Source organism: Panthera onca, chromosome D1, assembly GCF_046562875.1.
Source record: "Panthera onca isolate mPanOnc1 chromosome D1, mPanOnc1 haplotype 2, whole genome shotgun sequence".
In the NCBI taxonomy this organism is placed as follows: Eukaryota; Metazoa; Chordata; class Mammalia; order Carnivora; family Felidae; genus Panthera; species Panthera onca.
The window spans coordinates 23586979-23597982 of NC_138348.1; the positions used below are offsets into that span (position 1 = coordinate 23586979).

Here is an 11004-nt window from a genome sequence, read left to right on the forward strand (position 1 = left end):
TATACTCGGGTTACATGCAGGTAACTACTTGATTTAAGGGAGCTGAATCTTAGTATCATCCTGTACACATAGACACTACCTCACTCACAGAGGCTTCCACTGCATAAGCCATTGACATCTATAAACTAATATCTCTCTCTTGAGGTTGTGAAGGAATACCATTTTTGAAAATATAAAATGATAGAGAGATTCCATATTGAGTTTTTATTATTTGATACATCCCTCGTACCTAACAAGAATTCTTGCAGAAAGAACAACGTACTATCAAATGGTTATGAAAAAGTCTGAGTGGAAAAAAGCCTGGCTGTATATTTGCAGACTGCAATTTCAATAGCCAGATGCTCATTTTGTAATGCGATTAGGTCTGAACAAAGAAAGGTATAAGAAGCCCCACACATTTTCCTTTCAGAGTATTGTATTTTTATATTAGAAAACAGAACAGTTTTGTGCTACGACATCCCCTAGGTCTTAGGAAACCAGAAACTTACTCAATGTTTTACGTCTATACTTGTTCAATTTATTTTATAGCTCCCAGTTGTCTTGGGAAAACATGTGATCAAGCTATAAATAGAATTCTGAAGCAATTCCATTTCTTTGTATCTGTAGGCCTAGAAAATGTTACCTCAGTATTTACAGAAAGTATGTCAAATTCAAAATCACAATGCAAGTGGATTTTACAGCTGTTCCACAAATTGTATGTACGCAGTTCAATCGATCACTAATTGACACAAATGCATTAAATGAGCAAGGCTCATGGAAAACCCAAATAAACAAAGGTGATACGTTATAATCCACTTGGGGTGACACCAGAAGACAGAGCAGTCTCATCACCAGCAGTAGAAATGGACTATTAATCTCAAGGAAAGTTTCTTGTTCTGAGTTTCTCACAAACTGTCTGTGTGAAATTAAACAGGTAAATTGACCTCTTCAAGCCTCATTTCCCACTTTTATTCTAACAAGACTGGAAAAAAAACTGTCATATCTAGGAATATGAGTCTATAATATAAACTCCAATGATGGCTACAAAAAATAGTTTGTGGGAAGTGTTAAATGTGTCCTAAAAAAATTCAACATAAGAGCCTGATGAACATTAAGGTGATTATCATAGCTCTAGGGAAAAAAAAAGAGATATGACCCTTTTCAAAGGTAGTCTGTGGGGCAGGGTGGAGGAATCAGGCTCATATAATCAGGAGCTAGCGTGATCAGGTCAAAGTTTGTGTATCATGGTGGAGAATAAGGAAGAAGGAGACCATTCCAGGAAAGAAGGTTAGATACAGTTAGGAGAGCAAAAGGCATATTCGGTGATGAATGAACAAAACTTGTTAGAGGAACAAAAAGCTCTATCAGGGAAGGCAGGAGAGGTAGAGTTGGATCTGTACCTTGGAGGAGTCAGTCTCTGGGAGGCTTTGAATGCCATGGTCAAGCCAACATTTTGAAAAAAAATCATTCACATTTTCTTGCTTCCAGTTTATAATACAGGTAACTAATGAACATTTTCAGGACAAATATTTCTGAGAATATTAAGTGTGTCTCTAAAAATTGTTTAAAGCAATATGACACTTGTGATGAGTACCAGGTGATGTATGGAAATGTTGAGTCACTATATTGTACACTTGAAACTAATATAACACTATATGTTAACTAACTGGAATTAAAATAAAAGCTTGAAAAAAACAACATGACACTATCTTTTTAAGGAAGAAAATCTGGGAGGAATGTTGGTTTTATGGTGAACACATCCACAACTGAATTGGACATAGGGATTATTTGTATTATTATTTAAATGACACTCTGAAGCAAGATAGCCTAATATATAAAACTCATGTTCCAATGACAATATTTAGCAATCTTTATTTCTTTTCCAAGACAGAATCTTCAATCCTCCCTCTTCAAGGAAATTTCCTTAAAACGTTAGTGACTTCACTGAAGTCAGGAGATATGATATGATAGATATCACAGATCTCAAATTAATTTTATCGTATTGATTCCTATGTCCACTTTTCATAGATCACAAATATACAGGCTATTTTCCAACCTTGTGGATGTTAAAAACCTTGCTTTGGAATGTGGTAACCAAATAAGGAGTAAAGCATGAGGTTTTTACTTCTTGCTATGAATAAAATAACTAGAAAACTTGGAATTTAGCTGACAGTTTAAGTAGCAGGGGAGGTGGGTGCCGTAGACTCTGGGTCAGGAGTTCATTCTCATCCAGTAAGAAAGTGGGATGCAGGATTAAAAATGCGAGAGGGGCTAATGTCCAGGAGGAGATGATAGCCCTGAGTAAGGGTCCTGGCTCCGTTTTTATTAAGATCAGAAGGCTCACAAATGCGGTGATGGTCATGCACAAAGAGACAATGAAATTGTGAACATTAACTCATGGGCATGAGGGAAAGGGGGTTTTGGAGATATGCGGTGTTAGGGGTTTGGGTCAATACAAAACAAAATCCTGGTGCCTGGGGGAAGGTCATTTACAGCAGATGTGAGGCACCACCTCTGTTTAAACTGGCCCAGGGGACAAGAAAGACAGAGCAAGGTACCTCAGGGTCAACAGGGCACATTTCTTTGCTCATTAGCTCCACTCTGGGCAACTTCGCCCTGCTGTGGTCTGTGCCCTGTTTACCTGTTTATCTAATCTGGTCCTTCCTTCCTGTGAAAGCAGCTTTCTGCTATTGTACTAAGTTTGGGGATGTTTCTGCTCTGAATACCTAATCTTGTTTACCTAATCTTGGATATTTTCACCTGAGCTTCCCTATTCTTATACCTTTGTCCTATATCAGGACCTCTGCCCCTCTTTACCTATACTGGGGGCCTTTGCCCTGTTTACCTAACCTTATTTACCTAATCTTGTTTACCCAAACTTGGGTGTGTTCATCCTGTGGCTTTCTAATTCTTTATGTCTTGTTAACCCATCAGTGCAAGCTCAGGGAATTCCTAAGCTTATTCCCACAGGTGGGCTAGAATTTTGCTGTATCTGTCTACTGTGGCAGTTTTAAACCTATGGCAATAACAAGACTATTGTGGAAGGAAGCAGAAGGGATTGGGAAACACACAGGCAGCTAAGATGGATTATATGGTGACATCTTACATGTGATATTAACCTCTCTGTTAACATTACATCCCATCTTTATTACAGGCTTCTAAGTCTAGTGTTATAATGGGAAATGATGCTGATAATTATATATATGTGATATAATAAATATAAATGATATTTTTATCTTTTTATGCAATGTTTATACTTTATATATTTATGAAAAATCATAATTAATGCTAATGGATGAGTGTAGAAATAGGCTCTTGGCTGTCATAGGGGCATTCCACTGCTTGGTGATCAAATGGGCTCAGGAACAGGGAGTCCAGTGTAGGGAGGTCTAATATGACAGGTGGGGGCAGAGCAGTGAAAATCTAGATTGAGGAGGAATATTGAAGATAAGCCAAGTAAAAGCATTAGGCTGAAGCTGCCTATCTATTGTAGACCCTCAGTAAGGTCGGGGGTTTGGATGACTCTAGGTAACATTTTAGGAGAGGGATGAGCAAGATACGAGGATCCCAGGCAGAACATAAATAAAGAATGGAGCTTGGGAAGAATTTCCACCTCTAGAGTGGACAAAGGGATTAAAGCAGGAGACCAGTTGAAGTTCAGTGTTTTTTTCAATGCATTTTACATCAGTTCAGCAAGGGGTTGCAGAATCATCCAGAAATTCAGAGGACACCTAAGGACAAGGACCTCATTCCTGGCATACTGGACCCTGGGTCAAAAACAAGATCAGTGTAAGGACAAGTGATACACCCATATATTTTCATACTGTGTCTGAAATGGCACAGAAACTTGCTATCACTCCGTGTGTCTAAGAAAGATATCAATGAATCCATGTGAGAAGGATGAGGCTAAAATGCCTGCCATACAAACAAACTAAAATATGTAAAACATCTCTTATTCCATCAATTAAATGCCCCTTCACATTACTCATTACTATTTTTGTGTCTTTACTGGCCTCATAAACATATACAAAAAAATACACAATACTGTTCACCATTTACTTCGTGCTCTCTCTCTTCAAAGACCTCCTAATTTCTCCTCCTTTTTGCCCCACTGGAGAGGGAGGCAGTGTGTAAACATGGAAAGAAAACAGACTTCAGTGTTAGACAAATTGGGCTTTGACTTTCAGCCCTGGTACTCCCTAGCTGTGAGACCTTTAGAAAAGTTTAAAAAATTAGCCAATGTTTATTAGAAACTAATGTCTGGCACAGTTTTAGGCAGTTTCTATAAATTAAATTTACCTCAACGTTGAAAGCTAGGTGCCACTGTCCTGAGAAAACTCGGTCACAGAAAAACATTAAGTAACTTGCACAAGTTTACACAGGTAGAGTGTGACAGAACCGTGAAGAAACCCAGGTCTCCTGAATCTAGAGCATCCTTTGTTATCTATTTACTGCTCTTAGTTTTACTAATCTGTGTTCAGGTCCTTATGTATAAAACAAGGAAATGGTGATCATCTCTTCAAAATGTTATAAGGAAAATGTGCATAAAATTATAGGCATGTGAAAGACAAAAAATATTGATTCCTTCCCCAAGTCTTTCTGCCAATGATAAGATCTCTAGACATAAATACAAAAATTCACTAAGTATCTGCTATTCAAATGTACCCTTGAGTACCTTTAAATGAAGATGTTTCTTTACAAAAAGCACTGGATGATGTATGTAAATGATGAATCACTGAAAGGTACACCTGAAACTAATATTACACTGTATGTGAACTCACTATAATTTAAATAAAACCTTAAAAAAAGGGCATTTCTTTTGGTGAAGAAGTCTACACTAGCTTAGCATTTATAAATTTGGAATATTGTGTATTTTACTTTTTTAGAGTTGGGGTAAAATTAGCATTCCAACCCCAGGGGTGTTCTTAAAACAAACAAAAACCAAAGCATTCAAAGCAACATGGAATTTTACTTGAACTCTCTGTACTGTCTGAATCTTATTGTCATTTACACACTTGGAAAGTTCTTCATATATCCTAGTTTCTACTCTAAGAAAATGTTATCTTTCCTGTTCTCACTTGACAAAGACTATTGAACTATTTGAAACAATTATATCACTTACACTGTAATTATGGAATTGCTTCTTTTGCACCTGTCCTAAAATTTGATATTGTTATTGATTGAGGATGCTCCACTGTGAATTCCAAGTGCACTTGAAATCTCATTTTATGAAGAAATATAATTATTTGACCTTTCTGCCTCTAGCCACCTGACAGCTGATAGTGCTCTTGATGATGGAAGGTTTGGGTGCATAATCTTATATTTATTTTGCAACTCAGTACATTAATAGCTGTGCCTTTTGTTTTTACTTGTAATGGTTTTCTGTGTGCCCACTTTGTATTGAATTTGGGTTTTTTGTTTTGTTTTGTTTTTATTTATTTATTTATTTTTTTGGCATTGGAATTCCTTTTGTCTATTCTTGACCACATCTCTAATCTCTCTGCAGGTCAGAACATTCACCTTTCATCCAGTCAGGTATAAACATCTCTTCAAAGTCACTCTTAACCAGGAATGGTAACTAATATAACTTTTCTACTTCTTAGCCCCAGTTTTTGAGTTCATTATGAAATGTTATTTCTGATATTCTGGCTAAGTCAGTGCTTAGGTCAAACATGTAGGGAATATACAAAACAATCTAGTGGAAGATTTTCCCATTTACACAACCTTCTGTGTCATTATTTCTAATTTTACAAAGTCCCAAGTATGTAGGTAATGAATTACAATGTTGCAGTCTCCATGAGCTTTCCTAAAATCATACATTATTTGTTTTATATCACTGTAAAATACAACATCTATTCTTTCTTATACAAAGAATAAGGCATTCTTCTGTATATTTTGTAAAAATGCAGTCTCCAGAAAGTATTTAAATAGGAATGCACAACCTTGTCTAATGGCTTCAGACCATTTGTTTAGCCTCTCTTGGATAAGTGACAGTCTCTTTTTGTCCTTAGAACAAGTCCTCATCCACGTTCTTCCAACAGGTGCATTAGTGCTGGAAGACTGTCAGGTGGATAATGAGAATTCAGCATCTTGAGAAGCATGTCATATTTCTGAAAGTGATGGAAAGTCATTTCCCACCTCTTTCCTAGGGTAGATGTCTTATTTTCCTGCCAATCTCCTGGCATCACATTAGTCACACATTCTTGATCTGGTCACATTCATCAAATAAACAATTTTTATCAATTATGTGACAGTTTATATTGTCCAAACTTGTCATGAGCCCCACTGATTTTTCAGCATCTTTCCACAGATACATCCGATACCCTCATTCACCACTGCACCTCAGTGAGAGGCGCAGATGGAAACATCGATGCCTAGAAAAACCTTCCCTCACTGTGTTCCACCAGGACAACTGCTGTTCATTCTTTAGATTCTAACATAGGGATTGACCCATTCAGGAAACCCGTCTCTCTTTGTCTATCCACATCTACCCATGTTTTCAGACTGAGGATAACTGTTTTTCATTTCTGCCCCCAAAGCACTTTGGGTACTTTGTACTATTATAGTACTTCACACAGCGTGATAACGCGTGTGTCTCCCAATCTAAATTGCAAACTCCATGAGAAGCTTTAGTTCTATATGTAAAAAGAAAACAGGAAATCATCAAAGATATAAAAAAAAGTGACATACTTCAAGCTATGTTTCATTATAATGAAGGCTTCTTCACATCCATTCTGTTGGTTTCTGGCAGTGACTACATGAAGTAATAAACCAGCAAGTTGTTTAATACATAATCTAGGGAAGATGCTCATTGATTCCTTACTAGTTTTCATTTCATGTTTATCTTCTGGTATAATTTAGTAACTTTATTTCTGATACCTCAGTAATTTCATTTCTAAAGATGATGCTTAAAACCATATTTAAGAATTCTTACATTGCAATTCTTCTGTTGAACGCTTCATATCTGTCCTCATACCATTCATATCCTCTTATTATTCCTTTTGTTATACCATTATTCTCATTTTATAAGTGCAATAGCTTTTGCTACATCTTTGCAATGGGCATAGAGGTTGGAACTGGTGAACTGTGAATTCTATGTGGAATGACATCGATTAAATAAGCAGGAAAGTCACCTATTCAATTGTATAATCAACCATATTCTGATTTTTTTTTTCAGATTTATTGGAGTGCTTAGGGAAATTGCTAAGGAGATATAAAAAAATTAAGTAAATGAATAACAAAAGACAAGTAAGTGGAGACTTATAAGGGAAATGACAACCATAATAAACTCATTTGTAAATGTCTGTTTCAATAAGTCTAATAAATACTTGATAAATTTTCTAATTTAATATATTTAATAAAACACAGAATATTTAGTTTACCAAAATATGTAATATGACTATATAGGAGAGATTGAGAGAAGAGATATAATATGGGAGTGGAAATAAAAGAGCTAAATTCTAAAAAATACTAGTGAAGAAAGACATTTAGGGAGAATGTCTAAAACTGAAAAAAAACAGTAAACACATATTTAAGCATCATATTTAGAAATTAACTTTCTAAAGTATTTCTGAAGTATCAGAAAAATGTACTTAAAATACTTAAAAAAAGTTAAAAGTGTATCCAGAGAGGGTGTCTAGAGAGTGTGAAACAAGGCACTAAAAAGAGATGAGAAAGAAAACAAATTTATCAAAAAAACGTTTATTACATTTGAATATTAAAATGGTTAATCTTATTAATTTACAAGTTTTAATTAAAACAGGCATCTACTGTTTATGACTTAAAGGATTTTAGGGGCACCTGGATGGCTCAGTTGGTTAAGTGTCAGACTCTCTATTTCTGCTCAAGTCATGATCTCACTGTTCATGAGTTTGAGCCCTGCGTCTAGCTCTGTGCTAACAGCATGGAGCCTGCTTGGGATTCTCCCTCTCCCTCTCTCTCTGCCCCTCTCCTACTCACTCTCTCAAAATAAACAAACATTAAAAAAATACTTTAGTTTTTAGTTCAAAGCTCTATGGTTTAAAAAAAAACAACAACTTTGTTTTATACTGTAAGAGTAAGCTGAGCTATTTGGGAGGTACACTGGACTTCTAAGTCTAATTTGTGAAAACTAGTGTGTGTATATATCTATTATATGATATACAAGTAGGAAACTAGAAGTAAAAAAACAAAAACAAAAAACTTTCTGCCATGGGTCTCCCATCTATTAGGTGTATGTGTATTTGTTGAGTGTATTTCATGTTAGTGGAAGAGAATAAACCTGTAAATATCTAACCAAATTAAAAGTAAAAATAAATTGAATAATTCAGAGATGGACAATGTCAAAACCCACAGTAAGAAAAAATACCCTCACTGCTTCTCAAGGCAAAAATATTTTTTTTTCTCATTCTGCCTCTTGTGCTCAATCAATACGACTGAAACATGGTTTTCTATTGCCTTTTCTATATTTTTATAAGTCACATGTCCCCCTTCAAGACTTTATTTTATTCTTGCACTTATTATGCGTCTTAAGGTGAGACAGGCACAGAAATTGAACCACTTTCTATCCTCCAAAGGGATACATGATGTTTGCAAAATAAATCAGTGTATTTCATGCCATTGCATTTTTTCTATCATTTCTCTGTGGCAAGTTGAAATGTGTGGTTTTTGAAGCTTAAGGAAGTGTTTTTGGTTTAGAGACACTTCTTGTAAATAATGCACATATTTAGTAGAAGGAGGAGGAAGAAGAGGAGGAGATTTGGAGAAGGACTGAAGGGAAAGAGAAAGTGAAGGGGGGGGTGGGGAACAAAGAAAAAAAAAAGAATCTAAGGAAAAATTTTGGATTTAAATTCTATCGAGAGAAAAGTGCCTTAACTAGATTGCATTTCCCAAAGTGAGGCTAGTGTTGTATTTGAAAATCATTGTCATCTTTGTATTTGTTTTGATGTTGATTAAACTCCTTCCACAGTGTTGTTTTCCTTTACTTTCTTTACTCTCATTGATCTTTAGCCTCCCTCATTTCTTCTCTCCTTTCCTTCTTCTACTTTCCTCCTCCCCACCATTTCCCCCTTTTCTCCTTGTTTACCTCTCCCCTCCTCCTTCCTGTGCACCACCAACAACATTTCCACCACATAATGATGCTTCTGGACATTGGTATAACAGGAACACCAGACATTTTTCAGCGGGTGCCATGGCAGCCTGCTAAATTGCAGCTCTGCGAGAGACCTTCTTCCCAGAGAGCTGATGTGAGAATCTAGCCGCACACGACACACCTGCCATGCTCCTTAGACTAAGTGAGAATAATCTTTCTTCAGATGACAGCCTGTTGATGAGTATTCCCAGGTCCAAGATGCAACCCAGATTCTAATTAACCTGATTAAGCCTGTTGTACGTGACTCAATTTTTTTCTTCCTTTGATCAAGTTGTCACTATCTATTTGGATATTCATCTTTTTTCCTGTTATTTACTAGTCAGGAGGTGCTACAAATAGAAACAACACAAGGCACCTACTTCTATGTTGCTATTATCCTCTCTGGTGCCCTTGCTTCTCTCACAGTTCAAAAGCAACAGCATCATTGACAAGTTTGAGATCTAAAAGCATAATTATGATGTACTAATGTCTAAAATCATGTGTGTCGAGCATGGGGAGATTCATGGTGTTCAAAGAGCCAGGATTAAGAAGAGTATACTCTGACTGATAAAATAAAAATATTCTTTACTCCCATGGAAGTCTTGGCCATGCTGTGGTAGAGTGTTTCATAAAAGGGATGACCTATATGGAAGTACAATCGCAAAGCCTTGTAGCATACATGCTGTTTTAAAGATTAGTTGCAGAAACTTAGTAACCATACTCCCATTGATGTTCAACATGCAGGTCATTTACAGGTCACTCTAAACGTTTCAGTAACGAAGAACACAGAATGCATATGATAGAAGGATTAGAATTTGACTGCCTTTCACAGTGGCTTCAACCTTTGTATTCACAACATGCTTGTTTTGGTTTTTACTTTTTTATGTTTTCATAGAGGGAGCATGTACACAGATTTCAATTAATTATTACCTTCAGACCATAAAACATTGTTATAATTAAATCACATGCATACCTTTTCAATTTTTAATTTATATGTATATTTATTCAAATGTTAACTTGAATATATACACTATGATGTTAGATATATATTTATCTAATTATTATTTATTTTTTTAATGTTTATTTATTTTTGAGAGACAGAGACACAGACTAAGTGCAAGGCAGGGGGCAGAGAGAAAGGGAGACACAAAATCCGAAGCAGGCTCCAGGCTCTGAGCTGTCAGCACAGAGCCCGATGCGGGGCTTGAACCCACAAACTGTGGAATTATGACCTAAGCCAAAGTCAGACACTCAACTGACTGAGCCACCCAGGCGCCCCTATATAATTATTTTTAATAATATAATGGATATTGGTGCACAGAAGCCATGCTAATTTTCTCTGTATTGTTCTAATTTTAGTATATGTGCTGCTGAAGCGAGCCCTGATTTTGGTGAAATTACTGTGTGTCAAGTTAAAACATTACCAACAACTTGAATCTAGATATTTATGCCTTTTTCTTTTCCACTTGTCACCACCAAGTGGTAAGGTATAGTTAATTTGTTTAATGTTAGCTCGCTTTTTAATGTATTTTTAGTATACACATATATTTCTTGGTCTTTCTTTTTAAAGAATATGTACTCTTATGTAAACTGCTTTTTAAAAATTTTTTCAAATGTTTATTTTTGAAAGAGAGAGACAAAGCATGAGCTGGGGAGGGCCAGAGAGACAGAATCTGAAGTAGGATCCCGGCTCTGAGCTGTCAGCACAGAGTCCGATGTGGGGCTTGAACTCATGAACCATGAGATCATGACCTGACCTGACATCTGACACTTAACCTACTGAGCCACCCAGGCGCTCCTGTAAACCTGCTTGTTTTTTTTTTTATATTGCATTAAGACATTAAAATTCATATTTTACATGGAACATTAATTCAATAATATTCACCGTTGTATAATATTCTATTGAGAATGTATCA

At 36.1% G+C, this 11004-nt stretch overlaps 1 pseudogene; it reads right to left on the reverse strand.

Moving 5' to 3' along the window:
* Window positions 1-10370: 10370 nt before the first annotated feature.
* Window positions 10371-10471, reverse strand: LOC132662621 (U6 spliceosomal RNA; annotated as a pseudogene).
* Between the last annotated feature and the right edge of the window lie 533 nt (window positions 10472-11004).